We start from the raw sequence: 17,540 nt of genomic DNA on the forward strand, positions 1-17,540 counted from the left end.
AGAGAGTAAAATGGTGGTTGCCAGCGGCTGGGGACATGGGAGATACCAGTCAAAAGGCACAAACTTTCAGTTGTAAAATGTGTAAGTTCTGGGAACCTGATGTACACCATGGAGATTACAGTTGACAACATGGTAGCATGTATTTGAAAGTTGCTACGAGAGTAGAGCTTTAATGTCCTCACCGTGACAACAACAACAACATAATAGTTACATGAGGTAAAGGAGGTGTTAGCTAATCTTATTACGGTAAGCATTTTGTAACATACATGTGTATCAAAACATCATCACGTTATACACCTTGAATTTACACATGCTGTATGTCAATGATATGTCAGTAAAGCTGTGGGGGGGGGGGGACAAGTACATGGGGCTTCTAAGTAACCTTCCCTCAGAAGGTGGCATTTGTGTGGATATGATAGCACAGCAGGAGCAAAGCTAACAGCTCTTTGAAAGTTGGACATACTTGTGGTTATTGTTGCAGAAAAGTCAGCATGAGCACTTCTAAAGGTTAAGTTCCTCCTGAAGTAACTTTCACATTTTTACAGGGCTAGACACAGAACAGTCTGTTCAATGCCGATGTCTTTTATCTGGGGCCATTGAATTTCTGAAGAGAGAAAAGCTCCAATATACCTTCTGGGGGTAGATATCTGGCTACCAGGGTTCTTCTTGCTCTAGGGGGAGGTAGGGAGGTCAGCGCTTCCAAATACAGATTTTCATTCAATTTCTTCTTGTTTTCAGCCCCTCAGTGCACTCCTGTCTGTCAGCACATTGATGCATCTGAGCTTGTAGTGCACATCATTTCTCTTCCTTTCTGCAATCCTCGTAAAAACTCTAACCTGTACCTTCCCTCAATCTGTTTTATCACTTCCCACACGTCCAATGCTTTGCATCTCTAAAATCTTATTGAAATTTCTCAACTGATGATGCTTCCTTCCACTCTCTTTGCCCTTGGGGCTTTAAGCAATTGTCCTCCTTTCTTAAGAGGTTTTTCAAAAATACAGCTTCCTTGGCTTACTACTTGAAAATTCAAATAAAGTAAATCTGGATAGGAACTTAAGTCTATCTTGTGTTATAAAAAAAAAATTGAAGTACAAAAAAAAAATAGAATATAATAAATCCCCATGTAGCCATCACCTGGATTTAATAATTATCAAGTTTTGAGATATTTTTTCCTTGCTGAAGTATATTAAGGTAAGCCCAGACATTGTATCATTTTGTCCCTAGACATTGCAATATGCATCGTTAAAAATTAAGACATTTTCTTGTGTAACCATAATGCCATAAAATTAACCATATTTATCTGGAATCACCTCATGTTCAAGTCCATAATGTAATTTTCATGATTGTTTAAAATTTATTTATAATTACTATATTTTTCAGAACAGAAAAAAGAAAACTTTTTTTTACAAGACAAGTATAAGATAGATACCAGATGATGAAGATTGCCCAAGAAAAGGGAATTTTTAGATCAATTTCACTTACAAATATCACCTGAAAAAAACTGTCAGGCAAACAGCAATCATAAGAAAATTGAAATGGCTATACTAATAATCAGACAAAATAGACATTAATACAAAAAAGTTATCATAAAGGACACTTTTTAATAATAAAAGAGTCAATTTATCACAAAGATGTAACATATAACATATAGGCACCTAAAAATAGAATCCCAAAATTCATGAAGCAAAAACTGACAGCATTGAAAGGAAAAACAGACAAGGGTGCCTGGATGGCTCAGTTGGTTGAGCTTCCAACTTTGGCTCAGGTCATGATCTCACAGTTTGTGGGTTCGAGCCCCGCACTGGGCTCTGTGCTGACAGTTCAGAGCCTGGAGCCTGCTTCAGATTCTGTGTCTCTCTTTCTGTCTGCCCCTCCCCTGCTCATGCTCTGGCGCTCTCTCTCTCTCTCTCTCTCTCTCAAAAATAAAAAAATCATTAAAATTTTTTTTAAAAAAGAAAGAAATAGACAATTTGGCAATAATAGCTGGAGGCTTCAATACCCACCTTTGATAATGCATAGATCAACTAGGCAGAAAAATCAAAAAGAAAATAGAAGAGTTCAACAACTGTAAACCAAATATCTAACATACATCTATAGAACCCTCCACCCAATAATAACAAAATTTACAGTCTTCTCAAGTGTGCATGGAACATTCTCCAAGACAGATCATAGTCCAGGCCATCAAATAGGCCTCAATAAATTTAAAATGATTGAAATCATTCAAATATGTTTCTCAACCACAACGAAATGAATAACAGAAATTAACTGAATAACAAAAAGAATTCTGAGAAATTCACAAATATGTGGAAATCAAAACACACCTACTCCTAAAAGGAGTGAGGAAAGAAATCACAAAGATAATTAGAAAATACTTTGAAATAAATGTATTTGCAATTCCCAAAACTTATGGAATGCAGCTATGCACCACACAGAGGAAAGCTGATAGCTCAAAACACTACCCTAAAAGAGTAAAAATTAAACTCAATGACATAATTTTCCACATTAAGACACACACACACACACGCAAATGAAACCTAAAGTAAGCAGAAGAAAGAAAATAATAAAGATTAGATTGGAAAATTATAAAATAGAAAATACAAAAATAGAGAAAATCAATGAAACCAAAATTGGTTTCTTGGAAAAAAAAATCAACAAAATTAATAAAACTTTAGCTAAACTGTCTAAAAGAAAAAGATGATTAAAATAACTACAAGCAGGAATTAAAGAGGGACATCACTACTGGCCTTACAGAAATAAAAAGGATTATAAAGGTATGCTATAAATAATGGTAAGCTAAAAAAATTAGATAATCCAGACCAAATGAAAAAATTCCTCAGAAGACAGAAACTACTGAAATTGATTCAAGAAGAAATAGAAAATCTGGACAGATGAATATCAAAGTAAAGAAATAAAATAATAAAAATCTTTCCATTAGGAAAAGCACTGGCCTAGATTGCCTCATTGTTGCAGTGTACCAAATGATTAAAGAAAAATTTGATAATAATATTGCATTAATGTTATTTTTCCTAAATTTGATAATAACAGATTATGTGAGAAAATATTCTTGTTTTTGAACAATACACAATGAAGTATTTATGGGTAAAGGAGTGTAATTTAACACCCTAAAATGGTTCGGAAAAGAATTTTTATGTATGTGTATATGTAGTTGGATATGTGTGGATATAGATAACTGTGTGTGTATTGTGTAAAGAGACATACAGAGAGAGGCGGAGAGAATTATACATTAAGTGTGCCAAATCTTAACAATTGGAGAAGCTGGAGAAGCTGAATTAGGGTATAAAGAAGTTTATGGGTTTTTTTTTTAAATTTTTTACAATAATACAAAGTAAGTTTAAAGTTATTTCCTAATAAAAGTTTTGTTTTGTTTTTTTTTAAATAACAGTACATTAGGATCAGGATAGAATCATTCCAGAAATACAAGGATTGTTGAATATTAGGAAATCTATAAGGTAATCTATCACTTTAATAGAACTAAGAGGAGAGATTATAAATTTTTTTTTAATGTTTATTCATTTTTGAGAAACAAAGAGAGACAGAGCATGAGCGGGGAAGGGGCAGAGAGAGAGGGAGACACAGAATCTGAGGCAGGCTCCAGGCTCTGGAACTCATGAACTGTGAGATCATGACCTGAGCCGAAATCGGACGCTCAACCGACTGAGCCACCCGGGCGCCTCTAAGAGGAGAGATTATATGATGATCTTCATAGATATGAAAAGACATTGGAGAAAATTCAACAATCTTTTTTTTGTTTGTTTGTTTTGTTCATTTTTGAGAGAGCGAGACAGAGACAGAGTGTAAATGGGAGAGGGGCAGAGAGAGAGGGAGACACAGAATCTGAAGCAGGCTCCAGGCTCTGAGCTGTCAGCACAGAGCCTGCTGTGGGGCTCGAACTCACAAACTGTGAGATCATGGCCTGAGCTGAAGTCGGACGCTCAACCGACCGAGCCACCCAGGCACCCCCAAAAAACCAACAATCTTGATAAAACACTCACTGAAATGAGAATCAATGGATATTTCTTTAATACAATAAAGGAGCCATAAAGGGCTACCATCCCTACCAGATATTAAAACCTAAAAGTAGGGGCGCTTGGGTGGCTCAGTCGGTTGAGCGGCCGACTTCGCTCAGGTCATGATCTCGCGGTCCGTGAGTTCGAGCCCCGAGTCGGGCTCTGTGCTGACAGCTCGGAGCCTGGAGCCTGTTTCAGATTCTGTGTCTCCCTCTCTCTGACCCTCCCCCATTCATGCTCTGTCTCTGTCTCAAAAATAAACGTTTAAAAAAAATTAAAAAAAAAAACCTAAAAGTAAAATTCTAAAAACTTTCTACATTTGAAACAATATAGTAAATATCGTTGCATAAATATTGTTGCATAAGTAGATGGAGAGATCAATAAAGAAAAAGGCACAAATGATTATGGGAATGAAGTGTTATATAAAAAGGGCAATATAAATAAGTGCAGGAAAGATGGAATTTTTAATAAACAGTGTTGGGTTAACTGGATAGCCATTTTGGAAAAATGCAAATATGAAATTAGATATATACCTCATACAAACATCATGGATACGTTTGGCCCACATAAGTATGAATCCTGGGAGAGAATTTTGTGATTTGGACATGGGGAAATTCTTCCTAACTATGACTCAAATCTACAAGCAACTGAAGATAGGTAAATATTATTACATTAAAAAATGTGAAGGCAAATCAAGCAAATATAAAAAAACAAAAACTATTGGAAAATTTATAACACAAAATATCGGTATTTCTAATATACAAAGGACTGCTAAAATCTGAGGGACAGAATGAACAAACCAATAGATAACGAGGAAAAGCCAACAGCAGAAAGCTCACAGATTAACACATAAAAATACTCTTTAATATATGAAAAGATACTCAGCCTTAATGCCTAATCAGGGAAATAAAAATAAAGGAGCATCAAGTTCTCCTTCTTACCTACTGGATTTGGAAAAATCACAGTTTGACAAATACAGGCTAGAAAACTGTAGAAATTAGCATTTTCTTACTTTACCAATGGAAATCTAATCTGGTAAAAGGCTAATGGAGGCAGTGTTGTTAATAACTAGAAAAATAGGGGCGCCTGGGTGGCGCAGTCGGTTAAGCTTCCGACTTCAGCCAGGTCACGATCTCGCGGTCCGTGAGTTCGAGCCCCGCATCGGGCTCTGGGCTGATGGCTCAGAGCCTGGAGCCTGTTTCCGATTCTGTGTCTCCCTCTCTCTCTGCCCCTCCCCCGTTCATGCTCTGTCTCTCTCTGTCCCAAAAATAAATAAAAACGTTGAAAAAAAAATTAAAAAAAATAACTAGAAAAATAACATGCATTATCTTTCCAACCCTATACTCCACTTCTAAAAATCTATCCAAAAGTTAAGCTGCCAGAAAACCCCCCTTATTTATGCACAAGTCATTCCTTGCAGAAATTTTTATCATATCTAAAGATTATGAACAACCCAGATGTTCTTCTTTTTTTAATGTTATTTTTATTTTGTAATATTTTAAAAATGTTTACATATACTTATTTTGAGAGAGGGGGGGGGGGCAGAGAGAGAGGAAGAAAGAGAATCCCAAGCAAGCTCTGTGCTATCAGCACAGAGCTGGATGCAGGGCTGGAACTCAAGAACTGTGAAATCATGACCTGAGCCAAAATCAAGACTCAGATGCTTAACCAACTAAGTCACCCAGGTGCCCCCTTTTTATTTATTTGGGAGAGAGAGAGAGAGAGAGAAAACACAAGTGGGGGCAAAGAGCAGAGGGAGAGAGAATCTCAAGCAGACTCCATCCTCAATGTGGAGCCTGACATAGAGCTCAATCCCATGACCCTGAGGTCATGACCCCAGTTGAAATCAAGAGCCTGTCACTCAACCAGCTGAGCCACCCAGGTACCCCCAGATGTCCTTCTTTAGGACACAGGCAAACAAGGGAATAGCAGGCAGTCATAAGAAACAAAAATTGTTACACACTGAGACGGAGAGATCCTTCACAAATTTTTAGGTTTGAAAAAGGTACAAAAAAAGTAAATATGCCACGGTTATGTCAGTAAAAGAAATATGTAAATCCATGCAAATATAATCAATCAAAGGAGAATTGACATCTTTATCATGCTAAAGGAAGACAAAGTGTGACTTTCAGTTAAACGTGGAGGAATGAGCACGTGTGTTTGTTTTAGGGTTCTCTATAGAAATAGATATATTTAGGGGCGCCTGGGTGGCTCAGTCGGTTAAGCGGCCGACTTCGGCTCAGGTCATGATCTCACCGTCCGTGAGTTCGAGCCCCACGTCGGGCTCTGTGCTGACAGCATGGAGCCTGCTCAGGATTCTCTTTCTCTCTCTCTCTCTCTCTCTGCCCTTCCCCTGCTTGTTCTCTCTCTCTCTCTCTCTCTCTTTCTCTCTCTCTCTCTCTCTCTTTCTCAGAGTTTCTCAAAATAAAAATTAAAAAATTTTAAAAAAATAAAAATAAAAAAAGAAATAGATATATTTATTTTTAATTACATATAAATGTATAATATTACTAAATAGTATATATTAGTTTGTGTATTTATGTGTTTATCATTTATCATTTTAATTTCTATATTATAATCATTTATATATTATATTATATATTAATAAGTGAAGTAAATATAAACAGAGAGGAGCACCTGGGTGGCTCAGTCAGCTGAGTGTCTGACTCTTGATTTGGCTCAGGTCTTGATTTCAGTTGGTGAGATCAAGCCCCGTGGCAGGGGCTCTGTGCTAACAGCATGGAATCTGCTTGGGATTCTTTCTCCCTCTCCCTCTGCCCCTCCTCCATGCACGTGTATGTTCTCTCTCTCAAAATAAATCTCAAAACAAAGATTAAAAAAAAAAAAAAGCTAGAGAAGGAGGGAGCCAAACCATAAGAGACTCTTAAAAACTGAGAACAAACTGAGGGTTGATGGGGGGGGTGGGAGGGAGGGGAGGGTGGGTGATGGGCATTGAGGAGGGCACCTGTTGGGATGAGCACTGGGTGTTGTCTGGAAATCAATGCGACAAGAAATTTCATCTTAAAAAAAGAATAAATAAAATAAAATGCAAAAACAAAAAAAAATCAATAAAAATAGAGATCGACTGATTGCTTAATTGAAGAAATGGGCTCACGTGACTGTGGAGGTTGTCAAGTCCCAAAGCTGCAAGGTTAGGCTGGCATCCTGGAGACCCAGGGAAGAACGAATGCTGCAGTTCAAGTCCACAGGCAGTTTGCTGGCAGAATGCTTCGCTCTTCAGGGGAGGTCAGTCTGTTTTCTTCAGGCCTTCAACTGATTGGATGAAGCCCATGCACATTACGGAGGGTTTTCTTTTTTCAAAACCTACTGATTTAAATGTTAATTCCACCTAAAAACACCTCCACAGAAACATCCAGATGTGCTTAACAAAACACCTGGGTACCACGGCCTAACCAAGATGACACATAAAATTAGCCCTCACAGTGTTTATCTCTGTTCCTTCCGGAGGCCAAATAAAATGATAGTAAAAGAGGAAATAAATAACTGCATGTGATGGGCTGAGCAGACTGAGATACTAAGAGGATGTGGCCTCTTTGGGAATCAAGAAAAGTAGCCAAAAAAAAAAAAAAAAAAAAAAAAATTGCACAGGGGAAACAGGATGGGCAGGATTCGTGAAGCAAATGGAAGGTGAAAATGAGTTCAGCAAAGGGCAGCTTCTACTTTCTCTCCCCAGCCTATGGCACAGGAATTGGGCTTTCATTTAGGGAAATGGCATCCACATAACACAGTTTTGTTTTGTTTTGTTTGTTCATTTTTAAGAACGATGATGAATCCTCTTACTCGGTTCCCATGATAACCTAAAAAAATCTTCTGCTGAGCCTATGTGCAAAGAATTAGCCTTCTGGCCTTCAGCAAACCAGCAGAAAACAAACATGGACACTGTGTCTTTGCCAACGACCGCCTTTCTTGCCCACCCATACATATCATTGATATGGTTCTTTCCCTGCCGGCCTGAGTCCGTCCTTTGAGTTTCTACTCCTCTATCCTTCTCCCCATCTACTAGAGTCACTGACATCCTCTCTTCTACCAGCGCAGCCTTAATCATTATTTCACCGGCCATTTTTGATCAGCCTTGCTTATTTAACCTGTGATAGTGCCATATAAAAGTTGAGACCCTTTGCAGCATCCCAAACTTTTGTTCACCCAGCTTTTGCTTGCATAGGGCTGGATGGTTCCAAAAGTGGAGACAGGAATGTGGTGTGCTCCTTGCTGATGACAAACTTCAATGTGTTAGAGTCTCAAAGGACTCCTCAGGAAATTCTGCAATACGACTTGAAAGGCGAGAGGTGCAACCTAACCGTAAGATTATTTGAGGTGGGGCACCAGTGTGGCTCAGTCGGTTAAGCATCCGACTTCACCTCAGGTCATGATCTTGCGGTTCGTGAGTTCAAGCCCCGGGTCGGGCCCTGGGCTGACAGCTCAGAGTCTGGGGCCTGCTTCAGATTCTGTGTCTCCCTCTCTCTCTGCCCCTCCCCTGCTCATGCTCTGTCTCTCTGTCTCTCTCTCTCAAAAATAAATACACATTTAAAAAATTTTAAAAACACATTATTTGAGGCATTATGACATTATTGTCCTAATCATCTCTGTGTCAGTGGTTATATTGAATTGGGTCTTCTGGTACATACTTTTGTTGATAAAACAGACATATATTTCTCTTTAATTAGGGATATGTGACTTCTTTCTTCCTGGAACAAGCTCACCTGGGCTAACAAAGTAAATACTAATGTTAACCAAAAAACCTAATTATTTACATTTCATTTAATTGTCATGAATGAAAAGTAGTTGTTACTATAAATTTGTGTTTATGCGTGGTGAATCTATCAGAGATGCTTTAATATTTGGATAAGAATATTCTTAGCAGCCATTACATCACTTTTTTCCAATCCCACTTTAATGACTATAGTTCATGTATCATAGTTATTATTTTTGTTTGTTAGATTTTAGTCGAGCAATAAAAATCCATTACAAATAATATAACTTGAATGCTTTATTTATCATCTTTGACTTTTAGTATCAGAGCAGTAAAAACTACTCAGCAGCATTATAAAAATTTTTTAACTATTAATTTGTTAGTTTTGTTTGTATTTTTAAGGCACACTAGTAAAAGTGACTTTCAACATGCTGTACACACTTTTACTTAACATTTACCGTAAATGATTAATATAAAGCAGAATATTGGTGAGTATGGAAACGTTCTGGGGTTTTTCTTTTCGCTTTATTTTTCTTCTATCCTTTTCATCATAAGATCCAGGATCTGTAGCAGAGAAACACATAGAACATGTAATCCTAAAATTGGAGGACCACCGTCCTATATAGCATGCGTACCCACCCAGCATGATCCTTAGCTTGGGCAAATCTTACCCCTGAAAGGGAGTCACTGAGGGTTTTAGAGATGAATTGATCCAGCCCTCTCAATTACATGACAAGAAATACAAACCCACTGCTGTGCCACTGCATGGCGTTTTGAAAGATCTAAGCTGTCAAAGTACTCAGCCTGCATTGGAATTCACCACATCCTTCAGAGACTCCTTGAGCTGGTTTTAACATACTATCTTTGTTCCTCAGATCCATATATCCTATTCTGTGTCCCAGGAAGCTGACCTATATGGACTGCATCAACTAGTTCTCTTGTCCTCTGGATTCCAGTTGAGTTTGACCAATAGGAGGCACCATTGGGGACAAGGGACTAGAGTCCCTTGGTTCCATCCTTGTTGGGTCACCAAAGTTTTGTTGCACCTTCTTTGAGAAGCCACATTTCTTCTTATGTCAACCTTTTCCACAGCTACAGGTGCTCTCTCTGGGTTCCAATTAATCATTTCCTCCACTTGTCCCTAGGATCTAAGGGTGGCAATGGCTCCCCAATATTGTTAGTCCTTGAGTAGTCTACCTTCATTGATTTCCTTCACCCTGCCCTCAGTATTAAATGCTTCTCAATTACCCTGCTTGAGTGTGCTATTTCTTTCTTTTCCAGAAATACTCCCATTTCTGCCACTCAGCAATTGAGGACTAAGACTTTGGTCCAATCCCCGGAGGGCCAGGAGTTCCAATGTAGGCGTTCATTGTCATAATCCATTACACAATGTCCGCTCCCACCAGCTCCCTGGGCTTTGTCTTACAAATTATTTACTTTTCATGTTATCATTTTAGAAATATATATTCCTAGAAGTGCTGAAGCCACAGTTGGTTGTGAACAAATCACCACAAGCCTCCTGAGTTTTATTTATGAACTTATATTTCATACTTGCTACTTTCTCACATGTTGTTTGGCTTAAGGAAGTATCCTACTCACCAATCCCCTGCTTTTTCTCTGCTTTTGTGTTTTACCACCTTGTCAGCCCCTCACGGAAGGAAAAAAACATGCTTGTCAAGGTAATACTGAGATCCAAAAACGAAGAGATTTTAGGCAGCAAATTAATATTCACTGCCCATACTCAGCTCAATTTCTTATAATAATTTAGCACCACATATGGTACTTATGAATAAGCATTGATAAGAGAAGTTTCCTAATCTTTTCCACATGATCCAGAAGAGAAAGATTTTTAAAACTTCAGTGAGCCAATAAATATTAATAGTTTCAAAATGGGTCCAAAACTCTAACCAATAGAAATGTGGAGCTGGGGATTTGCTTTGTTGCAAAGTTACAGAGAAGTAATTGTTAGTATGGCTACGTTAGTGCCATTGTTGGTCTCTGGACATCCAAAGGGTTCTTGGTGCTGAATGAAGTGTCTAGAAAGGCAAAAATAGTTGATTACAAAAAACTTTCATTCCTAAAAGCCACAAATCAAATAAGAAGGAAAAATTAAGGAAAAATTCACCTTTTCAATGTTTATTTTCCCATTTTCTTTTATCTTTTCTGATTATGAAAAGCAGAGGTGGCCGGCAGAGAGCAAATAACAGTACGTGCACACACAAATCCAGAGTGTGGACATTCCTCAGCACTGACTGAGATTTGTCTCTATCTAAAATGATATCCCCAGGGGCGTCTGGGTGGCTCAGTCGGTTAAGCATCCGACTTCGGCTCAGGTAATGATCTCATGGTTTGTGGGCTCGAGCCCCATGTCAGGCTCTGTGCTGACAGCTCAGAGCTTGCAGCCTGCTTCAGGTTTTGGGTCTCCCGCCCCTCTGTCTCTGCCCCCCCCCCCCACTCATGCTCTGTCTCTCTCCTAAACATAAATAAATATTAAAAGCAATTTAAAATTATATCCCCAAACATGAGGAAAACAGATAAGACCCTGCTCAAAAATGCAATTGAATCCGATAACTTGATATCCCAACAGAGAAGTTCATTTGAGAAATATTGCGATAGAAATAATCATCTGCAGTCAGAAAGATTGTTTTAAAACTTTGGCCAACTGGGGTCCAAAAAGTGACAAGAAAAACAACATAGTACTATTGTTTTTCTCCTTCTGACCTTTGAAATTTCTTTTTAAAACTTCACAAGGATCCAGAACTTATTTTTATCTGTAAATTGAATGAAGAGGGAAGCCTTCATTATGTATACATTTTATATATATATATATATATATATATATATATATATATATATGGCTTACAAACTTGTATGCCACAGAGTTAAATGCCTGATGATCTAGGTTCACATGAGGATGTTGGTTTTAGTTTTATAAGAAATACGGGCTCAATAAAAAGAGAGAATAAGGCATCATGATATGGAACAATTTCTATTTTTTGGGAACCGCACATTTATGTATAAACTATAACGTGAAATTGCATACCAGTTAGAATAATAAAGGATGACTAATAATGTTTGGTAAACAATAAGAAAGAATTATCACAGGGTGGAGGGAAGCAGCCCCTACTTTCTCTAATTTTTAAAAATGAGCCAGGAAAAAGAAATATTGTATCACAAGGACAATTAACGTAGCAGAGAGGGAATTGGATTTTGGTGCTAGATTTACCGTAAACTAGTTGAAGGACCCTCCCCGAGGCCTCATTTTCTTCAGCCCTAGAATTTGGAAGAAGCGCCGTGAGGGGGTGGACCAGATGATCTTTAAGATTGCTTACTGTGCCAGAATCAAATGTATTCTAAATCTATCGTAAGTAAGTTCCATTTCACACATACACACACACAAGAGATAAAAATGCCAGTTGTTATCTTCTTCCTAAGGCTTTGGTTTTGTTTCAGACCTTATTTTGGAAAGGGAAAAAAAATCACAGATGAATCACTGCAAATTATGATACCAGTCATGGATCTTATCAAAATTGGCGACTCATCCATTTTCAGCAGTTTTGCTAGCCATGGGAAAAATGCAATTTCTTTCTCTCCTTTCTCCAAAGGCCAAAGGAACATGATTGCATCCTTTTCTCCAAACTATAGAAAAAGGCCCTGACCATTCCTTATTGTCTTGTGCATTTTCGTACTTAATCCATAGGAATAATATTGTTCAAGTCCATTTTGAAGTCAGTCTTTTCAAAAGACTAATGTTTATGTTTGGATTTTTCTGGGAGAGTAATAATATAATAATTATAATAACAAGTATTTACTCTAATTTGATATTTATTATTATTCATTTAATGCCCTGTTTCATTTTGGTTCATATAAATGCCAATTTTATGTAATAGGAAGAGCATTGAATTTTGAGTTAAGAACATATCTATTTGTGCTCATCTTTGGTACTGACATCTGTGTGACCTTAGGCTTGTCATTTACACATTGAGCCTTCATTTCCTCCTCAGTAAAATTAGAACCCAAATAAAGCCTATCGGAGATATTCCCCAAGGTTACTGTAAAAATCAAGTAAAATAATTATGTAAAACCATTTAAAATTGTTGAGCATGATGCAATTAATATACTAATTATTATTTCCTTATGTATGTTGTCCTAAGTAATTCTGCTCTCCAAGGAGTATTGAGATTCTATAATATTCTATTCACTTCAGAGTTTTTGTGGACTTTTTGGATTTGGGGTTGGTCAGTTTACAACTCAAACACATCTACCTAACCCAGAACCGGTATTGGTAGCCCAGTTAGCAAGCTAACAGCTACGATGTGCAATACACCTAAGTGTCCCTGACTTGCTTAAGGGCATGATATGGACATATCTTCTGAAAGATATGAAATCTGGATGTTCTGCTATTCGCCTGTGTCCCAGCAGTTGAGAAATCTTCCTTGCTGGAAGCAGTATAACTGTGATGGCGATAATTTAAAGAGAGAGCAAATTTTCAAAGGTCACCTTTATTAACCCCGTGCCGTCCAAAACTTAAACCTTTTCCATTCGGCAAAGTGACTATTTTTCAAGTTTCCCTCAGCCTCCACAATGAAGGGAGTTTTTGCTTATCGAGTTCACTGCCAGGAAATAAACTTGAGAGTAGTGATTGCCATAGATCTATGGAGAGATTAAGAGTTTGCAGAGACGGTGGAATATGCAACAAGGTGGCGGTTCCACGTGCAGAAGCATGGTGAGAAAGTTCCTCTTAGCGTTCTCAAAGAAAATCACGGTAACCTGGAAAGTTAATAAAGTTCCTTGAATATAAACAGGCTGGGGAATTATTGGTTTTGAATTACTGGCAATAGTGAAGAGGGTTAAATACAGTTTCAGAATGAAAATTCGTTTTATTTTGTCAGGAAGTGAGTGAGCAAAGAGGTGCTAGGCAAGAAAAAGAAAGAGAGAAGATCACTGGGGCCGATACCAAAAAGTGCAACCTGATTCAGAGATGACAGAGCAGGTGAAGATTTGCAGTGTGGCCACCGCAGGGTCACCTACAGCTGAGATAACCAGAGAGGCGAGAAGAGAGAGGGAGGGAGAGTGAGAGAGAGAGAGAGAGAGAGAGAAAGAGAGAGAGACAGAGCCACCATGCAAATGTAGCCGAGTACTTTATTACTTGAATTCTGAATGAGATCTGATCTTTTCTCTCTCCCACCTTCTTTAACACTCTCCTTTGAAATAATGGAAAGACATAAAAGCTCTAAAATTTATGATTCCTTCTTTCCTGCAGCAAACATTGTCATAGTACTGTTTTAATGAAAATGAGTCACTCCAGACTGCCTTGCTGTGCAATGTTGAAGTTTGGTGCTCAAACCTTGTACTCCAACCTAACTTTCCTTGCTTTTGTTTTGGTTAAACATATGTCCACTTTCAAGCCAAGGTTCACATTTTTCCCTCTGGCTCATTAAAGGAAGCTGCAGGAGGAAGGCTTTCCATGTTTTCACTCCTTGCATTCAGATGTCCTGTCTCACAGCTAGGTTTTACAAATTCATAAGGCTGGAATGACCTGAAGGGTCATTTCAAGTTACCCGTTATGGAGCTGGAATCGAAACCCAAACTCAAAATCCTATGTCATTCATGATGGCGTTACCTGAGTCACTTAACTTTTTAAGTTCTTTGAACTTCAGATCACTCCCTTATCTGCAAATAGGAATAAGCCTGTAATTTCAAGGGTCATTTTGGGAATTAAGTGGGATGTTGTAATTAAATTTCAGAAAAGACACACACTAAATGTCAGCATCATGCCTACCTACCCATTACTCCTTAACACATTTATGAGAAGAACTACATCTAAAACCATTGAGGAAAACAAAACCATTCTGTGTTTTAAAAAATCACCTAAAGATAGAAGTCACACACATTCATGGTAAATTCGAATAAAGACAAAGATTAGGAGGTAAATAAATCTGTTTTGAATCCCAGCTCCATACTTACGAGTTCTGTGAACTTTGATTCTCAATCTCTCTGAGTCTCAGTCTTCTCTTCAGATCCACTGAGATTTCTTTGCATATTACATGAGATCATCTACTTAAAATGTATTGTTTCACTCATGCACCAAAATAGTTTTTGACAGCTACTGTCCTAGGCACTTGGGAATACATCAGTGAAGAGTTAGAAATCAACCAACAGGTAGAAATTTCTGTCCCATGCAGGTTTTAGTTGTGGTGGGATAAGATAGAGATTAAAAAATAAGTAGGATAATGTATATGATATGCTAAAAGTTATAAATGCTATAGGACAGGGGTGCCTGGGTGGCTCAGTCGGTTAAGTGGCCAACTTTGGCTCAGGTCACGATCTCATGACTTGTGGGTTTAAGCCCCGCATCGGGCTTTGTGCTGCCAGCTCAGAGCCTGGAGCCTGCTTCAGATTCTGTGTCTCCCTCTTTCTCTGACCCTCCCCCACTCATGCTCTGTCTCTCTCAAAAGTAAATAAACATTAAAAAAAAAAATAAGTGCTATAGCAGAAAGTAGAAGTAAAGGAGATTGGGAGTTTGGCAAGAAGTTTTGTGGGGTGAAGGGATGGGAAAGTATGTTATAGGCTTAAATATGATGATCAGGGTAGGGCTCACTGAGAAGGTAAAATTCGACTAAACACTCAAAGAGGTTCAATAAGTCAGTCAAGTGGTAGTGTGACGAGGTGAGCATTCTCGGCAGCAAGAACGGCTAAAGCAAAAGCCCCAACCACTGAGAGGCCAATACGATTGGAAAGAAGCAACAGGGAGGACGGTAGAGGAGAGACAAGAGGGGCAACGGGGACCAGAGCACACAGAGGCTTAAGGGCCATTGTGAGGACTTTGAGTTTCAAGCAAAATGGAGACCCTTTGGGTTTTGAGCAAAGCCATGGCATGATCCAATAAACGCTTTAAAAGGACCTCTGAGCTGCTGTGTTGAGATTTCTCAACTGTCGTGACATGGGTCAATAGCAGAACAACCAGTTAGGAGGAGAATCTGGGAGAGGAATAAAGCAAGTGACAGCGATGGAATGGTGAGTGGTAAAAGTTTGGGTTTAAGGTGAAAGAAAGCCCACAAGATTTTTCTTAGTGAATTGAATATTAAGAGTGAGAGATAGAGAGGAGCTGAACAAGGTCTCTAGATTTTGGGGCCAGGCAACAGGAAAAATAGAGTCGCCATCAGCTGAGGTGGGGAAGATTATGGGTTGAGCCAGTTTCGAGGCAGAGAGAGAAGGCATTCAATCTAGGCATAGCAAGCTTCCCCTAGATGTCTACAGCATACATAAGTAAAGATGCCCGAAGGACAGTTGGATCTATGATTCTAGAGCTCCAAGAAGAGGCCTGGGCGGCTTTTTCTATGCAGGAGCCATCAGCACTTAGAGATATGTGAAGCCGTGAGACTAAGTAAGACCAACAGGCAAGTGAATAAAGCTAGAGAGGGGCAGGGAACTAAGGACCGGGAAAACAGACCAGTGACCAGAGAGGTAAGGGAAAGGCTGGGGAACACATCTGGAAGCCAAGTCAAAAAAATGCATCTAAGAGAAGGGGGAATGATCAATGACTACAAATGTTACCAATGTAAGGTCATGTAAGGCGAGGAGTGATCTGGCCACACGAACATCCCACTGCCACCTTGACAGGAGCAGTTTTGGTGCAGTGGTGGCAGTGGTGGGGGAAGCTTAACTGTGCCAAGTTTAAGAGATAGTAGGAGTAATTTGTGAGAGAGCAGAGATGTGCTTTCAAGGAGTTTTGCTGTAAAAGAGAGAAACGAAATGAGTGGTAGCTGCTTTGAGAAGGGGAGTTAAATCCAGCAGATTTGATGTGGAAGAAATTAGAGTATGACTGAGGGTTGATATTATGTACGTCAAGCTCTTGGAGCAAGGCTTGGTAGCTAGTATTATCTGCACTCCCCAAGAACCCATGTTTGCACTTGGTAATCTTCCCATTTTGCACCTTGTCTATTGATACTTCCCGACGTGTAGGTACCTGCAGATATAAACGACAAGATTGGTCTATGCCTAAAAGGGATGGAGAAGCTCAACTTCAAAGGAAAGTCTTCCCCTGTGTTGTGGAATCTCCTTTTTACTACGTTCGGGCAGATACACTATTTCAAGGAACAACACCAAGGAGCGTTACCATGGTGGCCTATAATAACCACTTTGGAGCTGGTGCACCTGCACCGAGAGACACATACTCTCCCTGAAGTGCCTCCTTCCCTCCTCGATACTACATTGATGTATTTTTCCAGAGAATGCCGTGGTGAGGCTTATCTCCTTAGCTTAAGACTTCCCACATTCCTCAACTGTATTTCATTCACATGACAGTTGAAATACTATGGAAAGGAGAAGAGGAGAAAAACTAGAGGAAATGCTAAAACCAGCAGAAAAGGAAAGTGACTAAGTAAGTGAGAACAGTCCTATATGAGGGGCAATGGGTGATTGACCTGAATGGAAAGGAATGCGCTAACTCCCCGGCAATAGCCAGAGTTGATACAGGATTAGGTGGATGTGACAAGCATCTGTTGGTTTTATCTACCCAGTGTCCAATCTCCATTTTCTGGTAGTAGTCCCCTGGAAACTATCACTACTCTATTGTCTACAAGCTCAGTGGAAGCCTTAGGAGAAGTCACAAGGAGAACCAATCACCTCTTCCTCTTGATGGAAGTGGCACCAGGAAGGGAAAGGATTGCTATTGTCTTCTTGTCATGGAAATTTCCTCAAGAGCTGGTCTATTGGGACTCACTTCTCACATTCAGGGCTCATGGTCAGTGGGTGTGCTCTGCTATGACTGTACCAGTTGTTCACACAGCTATCTGCTC

The sequence above is a fragment of the Herpailurus yagouaroundi genome, unplaced genomic scaffold (genome assembly GCF_014898765.1).
Source record: "Herpailurus yagouaroundi ecotype Mexico unplaced genomic scaffold, PumYag 159, whole genome shotgun sequence".
NCBI classification, from domain to species: domain Eukaryota; kingdom Metazoa; phylum Chordata; class Mammalia; order Carnivora; family Felidae; genus Herpailurus; species Herpailurus yagouaroundi.